At 39.1% G+C, this 24,352-nt stretch overlaps 1 protein-coding gene and 1 long non-coding RNA gene across 2 annotated transcripts in view; one reads left to right on the top strand and one right to left on the bottom strand.

Annotated features, from left to right (window-relative positions):
- LOC128928600 (uncharacterized) overlaps positions 1–23,542 on the bottom strand; it is a 29,297-nt gene extending 5,755 nt beyond the window's left edge. Inside the window, exon 1 of the long non-coding RNA XR_008473946.2 lies at positions 20,585–23,542. This is a non-coding gene — a long non-coding RNA (uncharacterized LOC128928600). The remainder of the gene's footprint in view (positions 1–20,584) is intronic.
- WASHC3 (WASH complex subunit 3) overlaps positions 1–24,352 on the top strand; it is a 103,842-nt gene that overhangs the window by 62,124 nt on the left and 17,366 nt on the right. The window lies entirely within an intron of this gene.

Genomic DNA, 24,352 nt, shown 5'->3' with positions numbered 1-24,352 from the left:
CAGCATGGCGAGACTGTGTCTCCATATAAACTTTTTAACAAGTTTAAAAAAGAAAAAACTGTTGCCCTTCATGCTTAAAGACCAAAAAAGTCATGATCGATTTAATATCAGTTTTGACTTTTTATCCTTTCTCATAAGAGGAATCAAGTCTCCTGGGCAGGGTAGAAAATATACACTATGAGACCAGACAAGATGTTGTCATATCAGCAAGCGAGAAAGCTATTAGAAGCCAGGCTTGGCGGGGGGAGGGGGGGGTCTGGTGGCTCATGCATGTAATCCTAGCACTTTGAGAGGCCAAGGAGGACAGATTATTTAAGGTCCGGAGTTCAAGACCAGTCAGGCCAACATGATGAAACCCTATCTCCACTAAAAATACAAAAGTTGGCCAGACACAGTGGCTCACGCCTGTAATCCCAGCACTTTGGGGGACCAAGGTTGGGAGTTTGAGACCAGCCTGACCAACATGGAGAAACCCCATCTCTGCTAAAAATACAAAATTAGCTGGGTGAGGTGGCTTATGACTGTAATCCTAGCTACTCGGGAGGCTGAGGCAGGTGAATCGCTTGAACTTGGGAGACTGAGGTTGCGGTGAGCCGAGACCGCACCATTGCACTCCAGCCTGGGCAACAAGAGCGAAACTCCATCTCAAAAAAATATAAACAGAGGGAGACCGATCCAAGATGGCCAATCACTAACATCCCAGGACTGCAGCTCTCAGTGAAGGCACGGAGAACTAGACGACGCCACACTTTCAGACAAATTCTGGTCGCTCACGGAGCAGAAGATCCCCAGTGGAGGAATCACACGGGTTGCCAGCGCGACTTTTCGTGGCGAGGCAGCTCTCGGAGCAGAGTAAACAGGTTCGGAGGACCCACAAGGGCCCCCAGCACAACACCAGAGCCCAGCGCAACGGCTGTGACTGCACCTCGGTGCGGCAGCACTCAGCGCAGAGGCGCAGAGTAAACGGAACCGGCTCCCATTCTGACCGAGGTTTGGAGCCCCGGGAAGGCAGAGTCACCCACTACGGACACAAGAAGGAAGCCAGACAAGAGAATCCTGGGCAGAAAAGCACCATCAGTTTTAACACCGCTGCTCTGGCCCTGGGAACTAACAACCAGGACGCCCACTCAAGAGACCTAATCTGAAAGTTGGTAAATTCAAAGACCACAGGAGGATAAACTTACAATGACGGGAAGAAACCAGCATAAAAAAGCTGAGAATACTCAAAGTCAGAACGCCTCTCCCTCTAAAGATGATCACAGTTCCACATCAACAATGGAACAAGGCTTGATGGAGAACGAGTGCATCCCGATGACAGAATCACTCTTCAAGGAATGGATAATAACAAACTTCGGTGAGTTAAAAGAACATGTTGTAGCCCAACGTAAAGAAACTAGGAACTTTGAAAAAAAGTTTGATGAAATCCTGTTGAAAATAGACAACTTAGAGAGGAGTATGAGTGAAATAATGGAACTGAAGAATACAATACAGGAACTCCGAGAAGTTTGCACAGGTTTAAACACTCAAATTGTTGAAGCAGAAGAAGGGATATCAGAGGTCAAAGTCCAACTTAATGAAATAAAACGAGAAGACAAGATTAGAGAAAAAAGAATAAAAAGGAATGAGCAAAGTCTCCAAGAAATGTGGGACTATGTGAAAAGACCAAATCTACGTTTGATAGGTGTACCTGAATGCGATGGAGAGAATGAATCCAAGATGGAAAATACCCTTCAGGAAATTATTCAGGAAAATTTTCCTAAACTAGCAAAGTAGGTCAATATTCAACCCCAGGTAATACAGAGAACACCACAAAGATATTCCTCAAGAGCAACCCCAAGGCACATAATCGTTAGATTCACTAGGGCTGAAACGAAGGAGAAAATACTAAGGGCAGCCAGAGAGAAAGGTCAGGTTACCCACAAAGGCAAGCCAATCAGACTTACAGCAGATCTCACAGCAGAAACTCTACAAGCCAGAAGAGAGTGGGGGCCAATATTCAACATCCTCAAAGAACAGAACCTTCAGCCCAGAATTTCATATCCAGCCAAACTAAGCTTCACAACTGAAGGAAAAATAAAATCTTTTATGAACAAGCAAGAACTCAGAGATTTTATTACCACCAGGCCTGCTATACAAGAGCTTCTGAAAGAAGCATTACACACAGAAAGAAACAACCAGTATCAGCCCTTCTAAAAATATACCAAAAAGTAACGAGCACCAACATAAAGAAGAATTTACACCAACGAATGGATAAAACAGCCAGTTAACATCAAAGGGCAGTAACCCTAAATTTAAATCGACTGAATCCCCCAATCAAAAGACACAGCCAAAACCCAACGGCATGTTACATCCAGACCTGTTTCACAGGCAAGGATACACAAAGACTCAAAACAAAGGGAAGGAGAAAGATTTACCAACCAAATGGAGAGCAAAAATAAATAATAAATAAATAAAAAGCAGGAGTTGCAATTCTCGTATCAGATAAAATAGATTTTAAAGCAACAAACATATAGTGGTAAAAGGAACAATGCAACAAGAGCTAACGATCCTAACACCCAGATACATAGAGACTTAGACACAATGAGACAGAAAATTAATAAGGATATCAAGGACTCGAACTCAGATCTGGAACAAGTAAACTTAATACACATTTATAGAGCTCTCCACTTCAAATACACAAAATAAACATTCTAGTCAATACCACATCACACGTACTCATAGGTTTAAATGAAACATTGATTGGCCATTATTAATACCCATTTTTTTTAAGAATAAAGCAATATTTCCACTCACTCTCCCTCTTTCTGTTCCTCTTCCTCTCTTTTACTCATTTTTTTTCTTCTTTCCTTCACTCAAAAAAAAAGAAATCAACTTGTAAACCTCTAGATCCAGGTCGACAATGTCTCTCTCATTGCTTGAATTCCTTCCTTCCCTTCCCTCCCTCCCTCCCTCCTTCCTCCCTTCCTTCATCCCTCCCTTCCTAAAAAAAAAAAATACAAACATTAGCCAGGTGTGGTGGTGCATGCCTGTAATCCCAGCTACTTGGGAGACTGAAGCAAGAGAGTGCCTGGGAGACTACTTGGGAGGCTGAAGATGAGAATCCTTTGAACTCAGGAGGCAGAAGTTGCAGTGAGCTGAGATTGCACCACTGCACTCCAGCCTGGGTGACAGAGGAGACCTTGTGTCAAAAAAAAAAAATTTTTTTTAAGCCAGCCTATCCAAGAACTGTTTTGCATAGGTTTCCACTGACCAAGTAAGATAATTTGAGGCTCAATAAAGATAATAACTGCAATGACTTGAAACACTTTCAATATGTTTAAATCCATTAGGTCACAAAGGTACAAAAAGTTAAAAATAAAAATGTACTATTCTTCCTTAAAGGATGAAGTGAACTAACTCATTACTTTGAAACAACAAAAAAATGAATTTTTATCTTATATTTTCTATACAAACTATTTTTTAGGGTAATCAAATAGTCAATTAGTGAAAATTTGTCTTTTTAGAAACATTCCAAATTAGAAAAAAATCAAAATAAAATATCACCATTTCGTAACCTCTAATAAATTAGTAAATTTTTGCATTATTCAGATAGAGAAAACAATTTATGAAATAATCCCAAGTTATTAAGCTCCTCTCATAAAGTTTGTTTTTTTAACAGTGTGAGCATCTAATTCTTAACTTGAAATGATAAGAACCCCAAGGTTGAGTTTCGAAAAATGACTTTGTGTAAATATAATGCTATTCACACGCCCTGGTATTATGCTTCAGTTTTATAAAGCATTTTGTTTGTGGCTTATGCTCAGCTTGCAATAAACACACATTCTTCAAATACCTTTTATGTGGAAGGCAGTATTCCAGGTGTTGTGGGACCTTACTCCTGCCCTGATGAACTTGCAGTATTGAAGAGATTCATTTATTCACTATAGTATATGCCAAAAAATTATACTAAGCACTGGAGATACTGAGGTAAACAAAATATAGTCACCTTGGGGAGTTACAATCTTGTAGGGGGTACAGATGAGTAAACAAGGTTGCAGTAGAGTGTAACAACCCATATTATGTGTTAGATACTGCTCTAAGTGCTCAGGGCGAAGATTTATTTGTTTGCATCACAAATGACTGCTGAGTGCTTACTATGTGCCAGGCACTGTTCTAGGTGTCAAGGATATTGCAGTGAACATAACATGTAAAATGTTTCCACCTTCTTGTATCTCATACTCTTTTTTAGGGATAGACACACACCTAGTATGCCAGATGGCAATAAGTGCTTGAAGAAAAGCTAAGCCAGGGCAGAGGATAGACAGTGTAGAGGGCAAGGAGGGACTCACAATCTAGTGATGGGAAAGCCATGAACAGATAGTTTTTAAAAATCAAAGTCAATGCTTCACAAATAATATATATGGGAAGGCACCCAATGTCAACTTGGAAAAGGGGAATGTCAGGGAAACTTCAGATATGGAAGTGTCTGACCTGAGTCTTAAAGAATGCCATGAAGAGGTATTAGTAGGAGGGAGGAAGAATTAGCAGAAGGAGTGGCATGTGGAAATACTGGGATCTGTGAGAGAGCAGGGGGCATCCAGGAACTGAGTAGTTCAGTATGTGGTAAGAGACAAAGGTGGCAGGTTAGGGCACTATGAGCCATGGTGGTGAACCTAAGTTTTATCTTTATGAATAATTACTTTTTAAAAATTGTGCAGAAGCAATAATAATTGGATTATATTAGGTTGGTGGTATAAAAGTAATTGTGGTTTTTGCCTTAAAAAATGGCCAAAAAAAATCACATTACTTTTGCACTAACCTAGTATTTCAAAAAGGTCACTTTTGCTGTATGGGACTATTTGAAAGAAACCAAGGTCAGAAGCAGGGAGATAAGACTAACAAATCCAAAAGAAATAAGGTCTGAATTAAGTCACTGGCTGTAGAGGTAGAACGAGACCCATTTGAGAAATGCTTACAAGCAAATTAACAAGATTTGGTGGCCAATGGTATGTGTGGTTTGAAGGAGAGAGAAATCAAGGATAATGCCAAAACTTAAGGCTGTGATGAATAGGTCCCATTCACTAGGTTGAAGAGCTCAGAGGTGAACAAATTTAAGGGAAAGAATAATTCCATTGGATTCTTGTTTACTTTGGAGCACTTGTGGATATATCCCAGTGAAGTTGTCCAGGAAATAAAGCAATTCTGGAACTTAGGGGAAAAATTCTAAACCTGGGATATATATTTGGAAGTATCAGCCTAAAATGGACAGATAAAACCATGGACATGAATGAAATCATGAAAGAAAACGTATGACATAAATGGAAAGAAGAGAAAGGATCAATTCTGGCAGGACCCATCACCTGCTGACTAATGAGGCTTCGGGTCCTGAATAACCAGCAGAGATACCCAGGTAGTGAGCCATGAGCCTTGGGTAAGACTCTGAGACTATTGGTTTCAGGTGAGATTCAGCACATTCCCATCTATTGTGGTTATGGATAGACTCCTTCTGCTTGAGAAAAGTGGAGGAAAAGTAAAGGGGACTTGTGTTGCACCTTAAGTATCAGCTCAGCCATATTGGGGTAGAGCACCTAACAGGCTTTTGAGGTCCCCACTTCCAAGACTTGGCTCTTGGATGGCATTTCTGAACCTGCTATGGGCCAGGGAAGCTCACTGTTCCGAAGGGTGAGTTCCAGGCCAGGCTGCATTTACAAGCTGACTGAAGAACCCTTGAGTCTTAAGGGAATATCAGTGGTAGCCTGGCAGTACACCTGTGAGCCTGTGGTGGTGGTGGTCATGGAGTGAGGCTCCTCTGCCCGTAGAAATGGGAGGGAAAAAATGGGAAGGACTGTGTCTTATTGTTTGAGTGCCAGTTTGGCTGCAGTACAATAGAATACCAGATACACTTCTAAGGTTTTTGACTCCAGTCTCTGACTCTCAGACAGTACCTCTGGACCTGCCCAGGGACTGAAGGAGCTTGCTACACTGAAGGGAAGAATATAAAACTGATTGGTTTTACCACCTGATGATTGTAGAGCCCCAGGGCCTTGAGCAAACATAGGTAGTGATTACAGCAGACCTTGGGCAAGTCTCAGTGATGTGCTGGCCTCAGGCCTGACCAAGCACAGTGCCAGTGGTGGTGCCCACAGGCATTCTTTTGTCACCCTACACCCAGCTCCAGGAACCTTAGAACAGAGAGAGAGAGAGAGAGACTCTGTGTGGGAGAGAATAGAAGAGAGCAAAAATATCTGGTAATCCAGATTAATTCTTCTAGATCTTATCCAAGACAACCAATTGTCCCTTCATGAGTCTGCAAGAACCACAGAATTACTGGACTAGGGATGTCCCCTAATGCAGATAAGGCTTAGATAACAATCCCCAATTCCTTTCAACTACCTGGAAATAGCTGTACCCAAGAAGAATGGGTACAATAAGCCCAGACTGTGAAGATTCTAATAAATACCTAACTCTTCATTGCCCAGACACAGACAAACATCCACAAGCATCAAAGCTATCCAGGAAAACATGACCTTACCAAATGAACTAAGCAAGCCACCAGGGATCAATCCTCGGGAAACAGAGATATGTGACCTTTCAGACAGATAATTCAAAATAGCTGTTTTGAGGAACCTCAAATCCAAGGTAACACAGAGAAGGAATTCAGAATTCTATCACATAAATTTAATAAAGAGACTGAAATAATTAAAAAGAATCAAGCAGAAATTCTGCAGTTGAAAGATGCAATTGACACACTGAAGAATGCATCAGAGTCTTTTAACAGCAGAACTGACGAAACAGAAGAATTAGTGAGCTTCAAGACAGGCTATTTGAAAATACAGAGTCAGAGAAGACAAAAGGAAAAAGAATGAAGCATGCCTGCAAGATCTAGAAAGTAGCCTCAGAAGGGCAAACTTAAGAGTTAGTAGCTCTAGAAAGGAGGTAGAAAAAAAGATAGGGGTAGAAAGTTTATTCAAAGAGATAATCTCAGAGAAGTTCCCAAACCTTGAGAAAGATATTAATATCCAAGTGCAAGAAGGTTATAGAATACCATTAAGTCAAGTTTAGCCTAAAGCTGCCTCTTTACAGTTTTTAAGTTGGGCCTAAAAGTTTTTCTGTACATCATGAACTATAAGTGGAGGTGTAACCACCCTGTAGCCACACTCATGCCAATCACTGATTTTTGGCCAATCAAATGTAACCAACTGTTTTAACTGTGTTCAAATAAGGCAGACGCCAAGCTGTAACCAATCTAGCTGTTTTTGTACCTCACTTACACTTTCTGTATCACTCTCCTTTCTCATCCATCATGGGGCTGTTCTGGAATCTCCAAGCCAACTCTGGCTGGGAAGGCTGCCTGATTCGAGAATAGTTGATTGTTCAATTAAGCACCTTTAAATTTAACTTGGCTGAAATATTTCTCTTATCAACACCAAGCAGATTTAAACCAAATAAGACTACCTCAAGGCATTTAATAATCAAACTCCCAAAGGTCAAGGATAAGGGAGAGATCCTAAAAGCAACAAGAGAAAAGAAACAACATACAATGATATCAGCTTAAAATGATGGGTTATAAGACAGTATTTACAAGCCTCACGGTAATCTCAAATCAAAAAACATACAACAGATACACAAAAAGTAAAAAGCAAGAAATTAAATAATACCACCAGAGAAAATCACTTTACTAAAAGGAAGACAGGAAAAAAGACTAGACCACAGAACAACTGGAAAACAAATCACAAAATGGTAGGAGTAAGTCCCTACTTATCAATAATAACATTGAATGTAAATGGGCTAACTCTCCAATCAAAAGACAAAGTGGCTGAATGGATTGAAAAAATTAAACCCAATGATCTGTTGCCTATAGAAAACACACTTCACCTGTGAAGACACAAAGAGACTGAAAAGTAAGTGATGAAAAAAGATATTCCATGCCAATGCAAACCAAATAAGAGCCAGTCACTACACTTACATCAGACAAAATGGATTTCAAGACAAAAACTATAAGAAAAGACAAAAAATGTCACTGTATAATGGTAAAGGGGTCAATTCAGCAAGAGGATATAACAATTTTAAATATATATGCACCCAATACTGGACCACCCAGCTATATAAAGCAAATATTACTAGAGCTAAAAAGAGAGACAGACCCCAATATGATAAGAGCTGGAGATTTCAACATCCCACTTTTAGCACTGGACAGACCTTTCACACAGAAAATCAACAAAGAAATATCAGACTTCATCTGCACCATAAACCAAATGGATCTAATAGACATTTACAGAACATTTTATCCAACTGCTGCAGAATATACGTTCTTTTCTTCAGTACATGAATCATTCTAGATAGACTATATGTTACAGACTGCAAGTCTTAAAACATTCAAAAAATTGAAACAATGTCAAGCATCTTCTCTGACCACAATGGAATAAAACTAGAAATCAACATCAAGAGGGATTTTGGAAACTAAGATTTAGAAGCAACCTCAGTGTCCATTAACAGATAAATGGATAGAGAAAATGGGATACTAACACGCGCATTAAAAAAAGAAGAGAGAGGCCGGGCGTGGTGGCTCAAGCCTGTAATCCCAGCACTTTGGGAGGCCGAGGCGGGTGGATCACGAGGTCAACAGATCGAGACCATCTTGGTCAACATGGTGAAACCCCGTCTCTACTAAAATTACAAAAAATTAGCTGGGCACGGTGGTGCGTGCCTGTAATCCCAGCTGCTTGGGAGGCTGAGGCAGGAGAATTGCCTGAACCCAGGAGGCAGAGGTTGCGGTGAGCCGAGATCGCGCCATTGCACTCCAGCCTGGGTAACAAGAGCGAAACCCCGTCCCAAAAAAAAAAAAAAAAAAAAAAAAAAGAAGAGAGAGATCCTGTCATTTGCAACAACATGGGTGGAACTGGCAGTCACTGTGTTAGGTGAAATGAGCCAAGCACAAAAAGACAAATTTTGCATGTTCTCACTTATTTGTAGAAGCTAAAAATTATGATAATTGAACTCATGGAGGTAGAGAGTAGAATTATGATTACCAAAGGATGGGAAGGGTAGTAAGGGTCAGGAGGTGGGAGTGGGGATGGTTAATGGGTACCAAAAAGTAGTTAGAAAGAATAAGACCTAGTATTTGATAGGACCACAGGGTAAGTCTGAAATAATTTAATTGTACATTTTAAACTAATTAAAAGTATACTTGGATTGTTTATAACACAGGATAAATGCTTGAAGTGATAGATAACCTATTCACCTTATTATGTATTGCATCCCTGTATCAAAATATCTCATGTAATCCATAAATATATACCTCTACTTTGTACCAACAAAAATTAAAAATAAAAAAGGGGGAAAAAACACAAAGATTAAGCTAAAATAATCCACTGTATTTGGTAGCAAATTGGTCACTGGTAACCTTGATGAGAAAAATTTGGTGGGAATGATGAAGATGGAAGCCATATGGTAGTGTGTTGTGGTATAAATGGGGTATGAAAAAAAATAGAGAAATCTTTTCAGAGGCTTGGTGTGCAGGGAAAAAGATAAAACAACCATAAGTCAAGTGGGGTAGAAGGGTCATGGTAGGTTTTATGGCCATTAAACCTTTTGTAGTTCAAAAGCTGGTAGAGATCTGAACAGGAAAAGAAGAGAATTGAGGGAGAAGGTATGTTCTGAATGGGGAAGAAGGCAGAATCCAAAGCTTGAGTGAAGTAAAGATATAAACATGACAATAGTTGCATAAAAATTTAAAGGTTAACTATAGAAACACGTATTCGTTGCAAACAAGAATTCAAGTATTCATTGAAACAAGTATTTATTTAATCTGGTCAAAAAGGTGCAGTGTTCAGGAGAAGACTAAATCATTTGGATGGGTCCAGGAATGTTTTTTGGAGGATGACTCTTAAAGTGTGTTAGGTGGAGAAGGTGAAGAAACAGAGGAAGAGCATTCTAGGTGAAAGGGCAACAGAGGTAGTGCTTTATGATGAGAAAAATCCCCTGGATCTTTTAAGCCATGCTTTAGATTTATCCAGTGTGGAAAATTTCAGCCATTGCTTCTTCTTTTTTTTTTTTTTTTTTTGAGACAGAGTTTCGCTCTCGTTTACCCAGGCTGGAGTGCAATGGTGCAATCTCGGCTCACCGCAACCTCCGCCTACCATTGCTTCTTTAGAACAATTTTTCTGTTCCCATCGTCCTCTCCTCACTTTTCGGGACTCAATTACACTTGTTACACTGCTTGATGTTGCCCATAGCTCACTCACTGATGTTCTATTCTTTTTTTTTTTTTTTTTTTTTTTTTTTTGAGTCGGAGTTTCGCTCTTGTTACCCAGGCTGGAGCGCAATGGCACGATTTCGGCTCACCACAACTTCCGCCTCCTGGGATCAGGCAATTCTCCTGCCTCAGCCTCCCAAGTAGCTGGGATTACAGGCACACACCACCATGCCCAGCTAAGTTTTTTTTGTATTTTAGTAGAGACGGGGTTTCACCATGTTGACCAGGATGGTCTCGATCTCTTCACCTCGTGATCCACCCGCCTCGTCCTCCCAAAGCGCTGAGATTACAGGCGTGAGCCACCGCGCCCGGCTGTTCTATTCATTTTTTTCCCCCAACTGTTTTATTGTTTGATTGGTTTTGTTTGTTTGCTTTAAAAATAGGATCTTGCTGTGTCACCCAGGCTGGAGTACAGTGGCATGATTGTAGCTCACCAGAGCCTCAACTCCAGGGCTTAAGTAATCCTTCCACATCAGCCTCCCAAGTAGCTGGAACTGCAGATATACACCACCATGCCCAGTCAACATTTTTATTTTTTGTAGAGACAGGGTCTGGCAATGTTGCACAGGCTTTTTCCCAGTGTTTTAGGCTCTGTGTTTCATTTTAGATAGGTGTTTGTTTGTTTGTTTGTTTGTTTTTTGAGAGTCTTTCTCTGTCACTCAGGCTAGAGTGCAGTAGTGTGATCTTGGCTCACATTGCCTCTGCCTCCTGAGTTCAAGCAATTCTCCTGCCTCAGCCTCCCAAGTAGCTGGGATTACAGGCGCGTACCACCACACCTGGCTAATTTTTGTATTTTTATTAGAGATGGGGTTTCACCATGTTGGTCAGGCTGGTCTGGAACTCCCAAGCTCAGATGATCCCCCTGCCTCAGCCTCCCAAAGTGCTGGGATTACAGGCATGAGCCACCACACCCACACTTCATTTTAGGTGGTTCCTATTGTGAATTTCAAGTCCATTGCTCTTTTCTTCTTGAAATGTGTAATCTGCTGTTCATTTCAGCAACATTCGGTGCACTTTTCAACTCTAGAGGTCTGACTTCAGTCTTTTTTTCATAGCTTCCATTAGTCTTCTTGTCATGCTTATGCTTTCCTCATACACTTTAAACATATGGGATACATTTATAATAGCTGTTTTAATGTCGTTGTCTACTAATTCCATCATCTATTTCACTGAGTCGGTGCCTATTGATTTTCTTCTCATCATGGATCTTATGTTCCTGCTTCCATGCATGTCTGGTAATTTTTAATTTAATGTCAGACATTGTAAACTTACTTTTTGAGGGATGCTGGATATGTTTGTAATCCTTTCAATATTTTTTATCTTTGCACAAGAATGCAGTTAAATTACTTGCAAACATGCTGGATGTGGTGGCTCACACCTGTAAGCTCAGCACTTTGATAGGCCGGGGCAGGTGGATCACTTGAAGTCAGGAGTTTGAGATCAATCTGGCCAACAAGATGAAACCTTGTCTCTACTAAAAATACAAAAATTAGCCACTGGGCATGATGGCACATGCCTGTAATCCCATCTACTCAGGAGGCTGAGGCATGAGAATCAATTGAACCTGGGAGGCAGAAGTTGCAGTAAGCTGAGATCACACCACTGCATTCCAACCTGGGCAACACAGTGAGACTCTGTCTCAAAAAAAAAAAATTACTTGCAAACAGTGTTATGTTTTCAAGGCTTGCTCATAAGCTTTGTTTGGTAGGTACAGAACAGCCTTCAGTCTAGGGATAATTTGGCACTACTATTGAGGCAATTACCCTTTAGAAGGCTCCACTCCGTTTCTTTTGTGATAAGAAGTCCTTCAACTGTAGCTCATGGGAACATAAAGTATTCCCAGCCCTGTGTGTGCTCTAAGGATTGCTCCACCTGCTCCTTTCCAGTGGTTTCCTCTCCAGCTTGGTAGTTTCCTCAAATTCATACACTAATTATTATTCAGCTAAAGACTCAAAGGGACCCTCTGCAGATTATCTGGAGTTCATTCTCTCTCTCTCTCTCTCTCTCTCTCTCTCTCTCTCTCTCTCTCTCTCTCTCTCTGTCTGTCTCTCTCTCTGTCATTGTAGCTTCCTTCTATCCTGTACTTTGCCCCTCCACAAAGTCTAGATGCCTTGGCTTCTCCGAACTCTGAATTATGTCTCCTCAGCTGAGGGAGCTCACCAAACTAGGCTAGGTTCCCATCCCTGTGCAGTGACCTGGAAAAAACATTTTTTTTTTCTTTGAGATGAATCTTGCTCTGTCACCCAGGCTGGAGTGCATTGGTGCAATTTTGGCTCCCTGCAACCTCCACCTCCCAGGTTCAAGCAATTCTCCTGCCCCAGCCTCCCAAGTAGCTGGGGTTACAGGCACATGCCACCATGCCCGGCTAATTTTTGTATTTTTAGTAGAGGGGGGGGGTTCACCATGTCAGTAAGGCTAGTCTCAAACTCCTGACCTTGTGATCCACCTGCCTTGGCCTCCCAAAGTGCTAGGACTACAAGCATGAGCCACCATGCCCGGCCAACCTGGAAATTCTTTAGCCAGTAATCTGGGTCATTCTTCAGGCTCATCCTTGCTTTTTTTTTTTTTTTTTTTTCTATTCGGGAAATGTCTGTTTTCTAATGTCTGAAAGTCATTGTCTCATAGATTTTTGAACATTTTTTTAATTTTTAAAGAAGGGAGGGTAAATTTTGTCCTGATTACTCTATTATGGTCATGGGTAAAATTTCAATGCTTTAACTTCAGTTAGAGTCTTAAATTTGGTTGGAATGTGAGCACCTTGAAATTAAGCTAGCACCTAGAATAGAACTTGGCACATAGTAGACATTCATTAAATATTTTTTGAATGAATGAGGTCTGTTTCCTTCAACATTGTCCTCCATGAACTTTTTTCTTTTAATTCTAACCATTGCTCTGATATACCAAGAACATTATCAGTTCCAGTTCACTCTCCTGAAATATTGACTCTCCTATATCCATCTTTGTGTGGTTAACATACTTCCATAGAATTTCTTTTTTTTTTTTTTATTTTTTATTTTTTTCAGAGATGGGTCTCATTACTGCCCAGGCTAGTCTTGAACTCCTGGGCTCAAGTGATCCTCCCACCTTCGCCTTTCAATGTTTTGGGATTACAGGTGTGAGCCACCACACCTGGCCTTCTATAGAATTTTTTAAATGTTTAGAAAAAAATCCCCAAGAGAGAACCTACATAAACTGTAGATTCTTCTGTTTGACTTAATCTGCTGATATCTTAGTGAACAGCATCTCTAAACAGTTACGTACCCATCAAGCAGTAGTCTAATCCAGCGGCCTAAATTTTCTTCAGAGGAAATGATTCGTATGTCTCATCTGCCAAAATAATTTAGCCTGGCCCTGGTCTCATAATTTATGCTCTGAACACTAGAAAGTGCTAGGGAATGGCCAGTATTGGCATATAGACTCTGTCTCTTCCACACTACCAGGCTACCTGCTTAAAAAAAACGTCTTGAGCAAAACCATCTCCTAAATCAGAAGAATAAAGTACATTCAGTTCAAAGTTAATAATTGTGTTAGCACATAGTGGGCATTTAGGCACCCTCCATCCTCACTACAGCTGGTTTTCTTTTATCCCTACTGACATGTTTGTCTGTTTGAAATGACAAGAGTGGATATCCATATATCATTCAATCATTAAGAGGAAAAAAACACCTTATTTGGATTAAACGAATCAGATGTGAATTAAATGAAAACACTTTTTAAGTGAAAATAATTTCACTTGAATATATTCTCTTAACATATTCTCTTCAACTTAAAATGGAATCTAGTGAGAGTACACCTGGCAACCACAACGTAAATGACTTACCACTGCTGCTTTCCAAGGGAGCATTTTCTGACATATTGCTTTTGCTCTACATTTATTTTTTTACTTTAGAATAATAAATCTAGATCCTTAAATCCTAGAAGGAATTGGTTTCACTTAGCAACTTGAATCATACTCCCTAGACTCTGAGGGCTTATCACTAGCAAGATAGATTAGAACTGGAAGTATGATTTGTTTAGAGTGGTTTTTGGATGTTTCTTTTCAGTTTTCAATGGAGAAGAGCAATAAGTCTGCTTATTTGAGCTTACTGTTGAGTCAAAGTTAAAACACACGATCTTTTAAAAAAAAATTTTTCTGAGATATAGCATGTTAATAACTGAAACTTTTCTTCTAAATGAGATGCTCACGTCACAATTTCGTTTTTCTTATACATTGGCCTCATAGTACCCATACGTTTCTGGAAGCGATCTCACTTTAAACAGTTGAAACTGAATGGAGAACAAAGGGATCTCTTAGAGTTTCTTTCCTTTAAGTAAAAGAATGTAATTATTCTTCAACTTTATGAACTATACTCCCCAAACTGGCTAGTAAAGCAATGATAGTAGTAGCAAAACAAAACTCTGTAAATTTAATTTATTAGCAGAAACTTGGTTTGATTTTCCAGATGAAATAGTGCTGAAACATTTTGAGCACAAAACTTCCAAGGTGCAGGTGGATGTCATCCATCACATGGGGATATAAGGGCCAAGTTTAATTTATTTTTCCCTCCTTTTATTTGTACTAGTAATTTAAGGGAAGAGCTTTTCAATGTCGACTGTAATTATAAGGCCAAGAGATTTTAGTTGACAAGGTTACAACATTCAGTGCAGAGGAAAACCGGGACAAATCAAAGTCAAAATAAGTTTCTCCTTCTGGAGCTATTACACGAGTGGGAACAGCTTGTTCATGAATTGCAGAGATGAAGTCATTTTTGTTGTGCTGATATTAAAGGCTTGACCTGAGAATTTTTCAGTCCCATCTCACTCTGCAATATAACCCTGGTGACAGGTATTTAGGAACTGCCTGTTCTTCCAAAAGGTTCACTGTCTACCAAGTACTATCAGACTGTTCATATACATAAACTGCTCCCAACTCCTTTAAAGCACCGCAGACCTTCTGTGTGGTAGGCATGCCTCAGGTTGTAACTGTCTCCTTCGAGTTGGGTTAGTCACGATTTAACTTCTGAATTCTTTTTTTTTTTTGCTTGCTTACACTTCAGAAAGTGAATAATGCTTTGCTTTTTTAAAGAGACCACTTCTATTTAAAAACAAACTTATCTCCTAAATGCCAAGAGCCTTGCAAAATGTAGTAAAATACTTTACAGGATGTCTCAGACCCTTGCTTAAGTTTATTTTCATTGTACAAGTGAGTTCCATTTGGTGGAGACTCCTTGAGCCTATTTCACATTCTCTTCAATGCTAACACACACCAAATTTGTAGAATCATGGGGGATGCTGCTATGAAGCAGGAATGATTGCGAAATGAAGACAAATTAAGCTAAATGTCTGTGTTGTGATCAAACATTACAATTTCCACTAGCCCACAAGAAAATAATAATAATAGGAAGCCCTGAAGTTGAATCCAGGAACGCCTTCTCTGAACAGTTGCTTGCTGTTTACCAATGTGAAAGCAAATGATCCTTCAAGTACTGCTTCTTGAGGATTTGCTATTGTTATGTGATGTTCTAATAGAGATATTGGCTCCAAGTTCTTTGCAAGGGAGGAGTATTTTGCAATAACTTCTTTTTTAAAAAGGTCTCTATGTGAACATGTCAGACCACACTTGCCTGACATGAAAGTTATTATTATTAGACCTTTTCCCCTCCTTGACTTTTTTGCTTTTTAATGTCCCCAAACAATAAACCATTTCAAATTTTTCTGTTTAAATAATTTTTATAATATGCAAACTGTACGGAACACCGTGGCTATTAAAAAAAGCCTGCAGTTGCACTAATCTCCATAGAAACATTAAAATGCAGATAAATAATCCTAGAAAATAGATAAGAATGCATTAAGCTGTTTATTACAGTTTGAATTTCTTCCTAGTACACATGTTGGCAAGTTCCCTATGAGGAAAAAAGTTCAGAAACATCAGAGGAGATAGAACAATTTTATGATTCCAATATGAACTTTCCATAGAAGTTCTGTCCAGTAGTAAAATTAGCCATATATTTTAATTTTTCTAGCGGCCACATTTTTCAAAGTAAAAAGAAACATTTACTTCCTTATAATAAAATATTTTATTTAGCCCAACATATCTAAAATATTATTCAACATGTAGAATGTTTTTATTATTCAAAAAGCAGTAATGAAACATTTTATATTTTTTTCTCATATGAAGTCTTTGAAATATGGTAGACTGTGTTTGACACTCATAGCAAATCTGAATTCAGACTAGTTGTATTTCAGATGCTCAATAGCTGCATGTGGCTTGTGGCCACCATGTTGGACAGAGCAATTCTATAAGATAGAATTGCTCATTATTTATGGCATTTAAAAAAGAACTAGAGTCTCTTTGATGTACAGCCCTTGTTGTTTTCCCCTTGGTCTTGCTTAGAAACTATATTATCCCCACTCCCTGACCCCCAAGGACCTGATATGTTCCTGTCCAGAATGATTATGTCTTAGGGTGCTATGCATGTTACAAGATGGCATTTTGCTTCCCTTTGTCTTCTATATTAAATTTGTGCCCCAATCCAACAGTGAATCTTGGTTGCTGGCTGTAGTATTAATCTTCTAGAATCTTTCCCACTTCAAGGCCTCTGTTCCAGCAACCTACTGATGAAGCTGATTTGAACCTAAGAGGAGGCTCATCCAGTTCTGATGGGCCAAAAGCTGTTGTCAACATGAATAGCCTATCAACGAGCACACATTCAATGCCATTATAAGCTGGTCAGTAGCTTCATTCATAACCTCATTTGCTTTCAGCAGCACATCTGTAGTGTAGCATCCATCTAGTTCCCTAATTGTATGGCATCTCCCCATACTCTCTCTGCAGGTGCTCCAGCCACATGGAAATTGCTTCTTGCCAGTTTCTGACCATGCCTTATCATTCTTATCACACCAGGTTTAAATACCCAGTCTCCTTTGTCTAGAATAAATGTTTTCCTCTTATTTACCTGTCAAAATCCTACATGTCCATTCTTTTTGTACTAGCTACATGTTGAATAAAATTTCAGATGTATTGGCTTAAATAAAATATATTATTAAAATATGTGTTTCTTTTTACTTTGAAAAATATGCTTCTAGAAAAAAATGGAAATCCAGTGCAGTGTCTTAACTTCCCTACTTACTCCATGGTGAATTTCCTTGCTAATCCGAAAACACTTTTGTTTCTGACGAAAGGATCTACTGCTACTTCCATGAGCAAGTCCAAAAACGCTCAGACTTTGAAGAGCACTAGCGCTTTGGTCTCATCAAAAGTAGTCTCTCAGAAAAACAAGTAAAAACTTTATTTTAAAGGTTCACTTGGAAGGAAATTGAATAATTAATACTTTTTAGCATAGTCATATCAAAAAGGGGCTAAAAATGAGACTTAGATCTAACGCTTTTTGTAGCCTGAATCCACATAAGCACTCATTTTGTGAGTATTAATTCTCTCTTTAGTATTTTTCAATGTCATTTTCCATTCATGTTTTTATTACTTAATTTAATTTATTTTATTTTTATTTATTTTTGACATGGAGTCTCATTCTCACCCAGGCTGGAGTGCAGTGGCACAATCTCAATTCACTGCAGCCTCTGCCTTCCAGGCTCAAGTGATTCTCCTGCCTCAGCTTCCTGAGTAGCTGGGATTATAGGCACCCACCACCATGAGCAGCTAATTTTTGTATTCTTAGTAGAGATGGGGTTTCACCATGTTGGCCAGGCTGGTCTCGAAGTCCTGACCTCAAGTGATCCACCCACCTCGGCCTCCCAAAGTGCTGGGATTACGGGTGTTAGCCACCATGCCCAGCCTATTTCATTTCATTTATTTAATTTTTTAAGACAGAGTCTCACTCTTGTCACCCAGACTGGAGTGCAATGACGTGATCTCAGCTCACTGCAACCTCCACCTCCCCAGTTCAAGCAATTCTCAAGTCCCAGCCTCCTGAATAGCTGTAATTACAGGCATGCGCCACCAAACCCAGCTAATTTTTGTATTTTTAGTAAAGACTAGGTTATGCCATGTTGGCCAGGCTGAGCTTGAACTCCTGACCTCAGGTGATCTGCTTGCCTCAGCCTCCCAAAGTGCTGGAATTACAGGCATGAGCCGCCGCACCCTTCCTTCATTCATGGTTTTACAGCAGAGCTATCAACTGTTCACTCTCACACCTAAGCGTATTCCCGATCAAACTCATCACCATCTCTCTAAAACCTGTTCTTGTGGACTCTCTATCAAAAGAACATTCCTTGGAGTTACACTCAATGTGTCCTTGTGTGTCACTCCTGGCAACAAATACATCGCAAAGTTTTCTTAGTCTACCTCTGCAGTATCATTGGCAATTGCTCCTCCTTTCTGTTACCACTGCTAATATTCTAGTTCATGCCCATATCACTTCTCACCCTTGGAATCACCTCTAGCCCTGTTTCTCTTCAACTCCTAAATTCCAACTGCTACCAATGTGATGTTTCTAAGGCCCAGATCTAAGCATGTTGCCTCCCAGCTCAAAAACCCTCAGCTCCTTCCCATCACCTAATAAACACAGTCCAAATTCTTTAGCCTGGTAGTCAAGGCCCATCCATGCTCTGACCCCAATATAATATTATATATTTTTTTTATTTTTTTTTTGAGACGGAGTTTCGCTCTTGTTACCCAGGCTGGAATGCAATGGCACGATCTTGGCTCACCGCATCCTCCACCTCCTGGGTTCAGGCAATTCTCCTGCCTCAGCCTCCCGAGTAGCTGGGATTACAGGCATGCGCCACCATGCCCAGCTAATTTTTTGTATTTTTAGAAGAGACGGGGTTTCACCATGTGACCAGGATGGTCTCGATCTGTTGACCTCGTGATCCACCTGCCTCGGCCTCCCAAAGTATAATATTATAATATGATCTTCTCCTACTCGCCTACAGGCACTCCAGCCAAAATGTACTGATCAGCTTCCAAACACATCCTACCCATTCTAGCATCTGGGTCTTGTCTGCAGTGTTCTTGTCCTTTCTTCCCTAACTTCTTGCTGATTGAAATATGATGCCATCCTTCGAGTCCCAGTCAAAGCTGCTATCTCTTCCAGGCAGTCCTTCTGGATGTTTTAGCAGAAAATAATCTTTTGGTCTTTGTGTAGAATTTAGTTGTATCTCTATGATGACTTGCTCTGTAGTTACATTGTAAGCTTGTTTGTGTGTGTGGTGTGTATCTCATCACTGCTCAAATTATAAGGTTCGTTTCATTTGTTCAACAAATATTTATTGAGTATTTATGATGTGCTAATACAATATAGAAAATAGAAAGATATAGAATATTCATTTTAGAGGGTCATGATACAGTGCCTAGCATGTATCTTGCACTTTGTAAGCACTCAATGATTATTTGTTGAATACCTGACTGAATTTATCTGAAACATATATATCCAGGAAGTTTTATTTTCAGAACAGAAAACTAAGAATAGAAAATAAATTTAAAAGGCTTCAGAGGAGCCAAACTAGGCGTTCACAACATAGATGTGTTTGACTCTTGCCCAGTTTGGCCATGGCCATGGAGACTCTGGCAAGCCCTCACACAGAGAGCCCTTTTCTCTCAGTTTACACACAGTTCTAACAATAATAATCATGACAATAACCACCGTGAGCTTGGACATCTGATTTCCAAACTCATTTTAGATGAGAAGCAGCAAATTAGGATCAGGGAATAGAAATGGCACACTCACACGGACATCAGTGAGATGGACAGCGGCAAGGGAGGACTCAGAAGAGCCAAAAAAACAAAACAACAATAAAAACACAGCAATCTGCAGCCATTTAGACTAGGGACAAACAGTTCTGCAGACCTCAGTGGGGCCTGAGGGCTTCTCAGTCTTTAGTGACAACCCCAAGTCCTCTGGCTGGGTCATGTTCATAAGGCACTATTTGAGAAGACAGTTAAGATTGCTATATTGGAAATGTTTCCATCCAAGACAATTAAAAGTAAAAGCAAAAAGATAAATCCTCAGCCATCCATTAAACTCACTTGTCCAGAACAACTCTCACCCCACCCCGCACCTGCACCCTCTGGAGTCAGGGTTTTATTGTACTTCCCTGTACTTGATTCATTTGCCTTAAAACATTCGTTGGCTCTTGGCATCCAGTTCAATTTTCATTCAATAAGTTTGATTCCCATTTTATTTGTACAATACTCTAAAAAAGCCAATGGACGACACAAAAGATTTAAAAATTCTAGATCCTAGGCTTGTTTTGTGAATGTTCAGGGTCTACTTGAAGAGATAAGACCTAGAGCCTTGAACCAACATAAGGATAAAATAGAGTTAGATACATGTGAATGCATGGTGAAACATGAAGTTTGTAATGAAGTATTGTTTAGGAAAGGGCTAGAGCTAATGAAAAAAGATTTCTTACCTCTCGGGGTCCAAAGTGGCTCCCGCCGGGGTCATGGTGCTTGCGAAGGCGAGGTCATCAGTTCAAGGCTAACCTGAGCAACCTCATAAGCTCAAACTGATTGGCAAAAAAAAAAAAAAAAGATGAGCCTCTCAGCCAGAAGTGGAAGATTTGGGGAGGGCATTTTGGGCAAATAAAATAGCATGGGAGGAGTATATAGCAGAGGCAAAAAAGAGCAAATTGCATTCAGGGAATAGTAAAGAGCCGCCCTGGCAGATTAGAGCTAAGGGGACCCATCTGGGTATAATATAAGTTTAGAGTGTTTCCATAATTTGTACAAATCCCTGTGGTCTTTCTGAGATCATGTCTTAGTTGGCTAGGACTGCCATAACAAAATCCATTGACTGGGTGGCTTAAACTTCAGACATTTATTTCTCACCATTCTGGAGGCTGGGAAGTCCAAGATCAAGATGCCAACCAATTCAGCTTCTGGTGAGGTCTCTCTTCCTGATTTGCAGATGGCAGCCTTCTCACCATGTCCTCACATGGTGGAGCAAGACAGAGCAAGCTCTCTGGTGTTTCTTCTTTAAAGGGCACTAATCCCATCATAAGGGCCCCAACCCTCATGATTTTGTCTAGCCCTAATTCCCTACCAAAGGCCCCATTGCCAAATACCATCACATTACGGGTTAAGGCTTCAATATATACATTTTTAGAGAACACAAACATTCATTTCATAACATATCATGTGAATGTAAATTCCTGCATTGTATGAAAATCCCCCAAAGTCAAGTTTGATGTACAGATATGCTGTTTTCTTCAATCACATCGTTTTGCTAGAGAGTTTAAGTGACTGCTAATTGCAAGCAACAGAACTGACTTGATTTGCCATCTCTATGTTCATTTTACAAACACAACCATAGGAAATGTAAAGTTCTCCTTTGGCTAGATACCCTGGAGGATACCACATCGTGAAGTATGTGAAGTTTTGGGTGATGGTTGATAGATTCATGGGTAATTGGGTATGAATACAAACATTTTTCCAACACTTGACAACTGATAAGGACTGAAGATTTATCAGCCTGTTAAAATGAGATTCTAATAACTGCACTTTTACCTTTTTCACAAGACTATAGGCTCTGGGAGGATGAGGTGTTTTCCTTAGTGTCTAGTCCAGTGTCTACCAGCAAGATGGGATTTAGTATTAAATGAACAACTGGATAAGTGATTGAACGTAAAACAAATTTATTTATTAACACTTGACTAAAGTAAAATCAAGTATTTCTCAAAATAAACTTGGTCTGAATTGGCTGAGATTTTTTTGACTGCTGGATCATGCTTTTTGAATGAATTAGAAGTAAACCACAAAATCAGGGATTTAAAAGTAATTCTTCACAAACGTGTTCGTTATAAATCCAATTCACGTATCCTGTTGAATTGGCTGCTTTGTGTAATTGAGGGCCAATTTCAACATTCACATGACAATGAAAATCTCAAGCTTAAATTTATTAATATGTTGCCTTGGCAGAACACCAAGCCTCTTAATAACAAAATATGGAGAGAAAGGATATTAGTCTCCAAAGACTCGAGTTTGATTTTGAAAATAAACCGATGTTCATTTAAAAAAAATCATTCATAAGAAGACATAAGACTGTGGAAATATAAATTTACATGGAAAATAATTTAAAGGACAGAACCAAACAAAATTTTAGTATGCTATTTAGTTGGGGTTCCTGTTGAAGGAAGGCCCAAAGATAAAAATATTTAAGTATTTTGGGGCCCACCTGAGCAATTCAAGTCTTTAATAGTTGCTAACCCACTAATCAGATAACTCCTATCTAGATATAACTGACAAATAACTTGTCAAATACACCCAGATATGAAACAGGAGCACTGCATGGTCAACCAGACAGATCCCAGTAAAAGTGATTATCTCATTTTTAATAACTGTGGCTATTATTTATTATCAGGTATCTGTCCAGCACTTGATATAGTGCTGGACAGACATTATTTTATCTAATACATACAAAACCCCTATTGAGCAAATGAGAAACAAAGGCTTAAAAATCGTTTAAATAAATTACCTCAAATTAATAAATCTTTAAACAAGAAACCAGGATTTAAACCCAAGATTGTTTAATGGCAAAGCCGTTGCTATTGACCACTCCATTTTATTTTATTGTTTTTCAAAGGATGGTTCTTGAATTGGCAACATCAGCATCAACTGAGAATTTGTCCCAAAGTCCCAAATTCTACCGAGGCCTACTGAATCAGAATCTCTGGCTATGAGACCTACAAGTCTATTTTAATCACCTCTCCAGGAGGTTCTGAATCACACTAGAATTTGAGAAGTACACCTCTACTCTATTTCTCCAAACTTAAGCAAATATATAGATAAGGTTTCACTTTGCCAGTGAAGATTCTTGTAAAACTCAGAAAATGAATATCACATCCATTTCCTTGTTTCAGCTATGTGATCAATTGTCACTATAATTCCTACAAATGGAATACATAAAATGAGTTCCAAGGAAAACAACACAATAGCATTATTATCCATCTAAAATATGAACAAGGGCTACAGTGATTGGAATTATTTCAAGACCTGACTACACATATTGATTTGGGATTAAAACAGTATCACTTAGCTCATTCTCTAAGCTTTAACAGATAAAACAAATTTTTAATAAAATCTGACAAATGAGTATCTTGCCAAGAGGGAAAGTAAGGCAAGAACAACCATCCAGTGTGCTGCGGTGAAACTGAAATATATGAAAAATGACAATCAGAATTTCAATCTATTGCTATGAGTGGTTATCTTGCCAAATAATGAAATGTATTGACACTAATGCTGTGCTGTCACTGGCATGTTATACAGATGATGAAATTTTCTAAGCAAAGTTGCTGGAGGTCATTCAAATATTTACAATGGTGTAATAGGTGAACTGAACTCTCTAAAAATTTTTGTTCCAAACTCCTTGATGAGAAAATATTTGGAATAAAGCACAATAAGTTCATACATATATATATATATATATATATATATATATATATATATATATATATATAAACACAATAAGTTTATATGATCGAAATTAATTTTTGTTTCCCTGGGAATTTAAGAATCTTTTTAATAGTTGAGAGCTGGTGTACAGCTGCAAGAGATTGTCTTAATAAGAACCCAATAGTTATGCTTTCTTGATAGAACAAATGAGAGTTCTCTGTTTTCTATCTTACTTATGCTGAAAGCCTGGCAACACTAGGATGTAATACTTGCACCTTCAAAATGTTTCTACATTGTTCACAGTTTCATATTTCATCTCAGAGCTGCTTTATTTATAATATTACTAAACCTCAAAGAGACCCATATGGTGGAAGAGAATAAAGAAACTTTGTGATTTCGCTCTTTTATTCCTTTTTCAAAGAATTGACTTGAAAGTGAAAATTGTCTTAGTCTGCTTTTTATTCACGAGGACTGTGTCCCTGCTTTGCAATGGGATGGCTTAAACAGAGAGGGAAATTATATTACACAATAACTTTTTTTGACTGATATATAATTCTGCAAAAATTGTCCTCTTTCTAACAGGTATGTGAAAGTTTATGTAGATATTTGCTGTTTATATTTAAATAAAGCAAACCCAGCCTTGCAAAAACACAAACATTTTTGACCAAATACAGATCAAGAAATACTGCTACCAGCAGCCCCACTCCTTAAAAGTTTTTTGGTTCTTTCTAGCATTACTTATTTATTCCTACTGCTTACCATTTTACTATATTGAAGATCTGTTAAAA

This window comes from Callithrix jacchus, chromosome 9 (genome assembly GCF_049354715.1).
Source record: "Callithrix jacchus isolate 240 chromosome 9, calJac240_pri, whole genome shotgun sequence".
NCBI classification, from domain to species: domain Eukaryota; kingdom Metazoa; phylum Chordata; class Mammalia; order Primates; family Cebidae; genus Callithrix; species Callithrix jacchus.
Note: the sequence above shows the minus strand (reverse complement) of the source record. Positions and strands in the feature narration are given on the sequence as shown.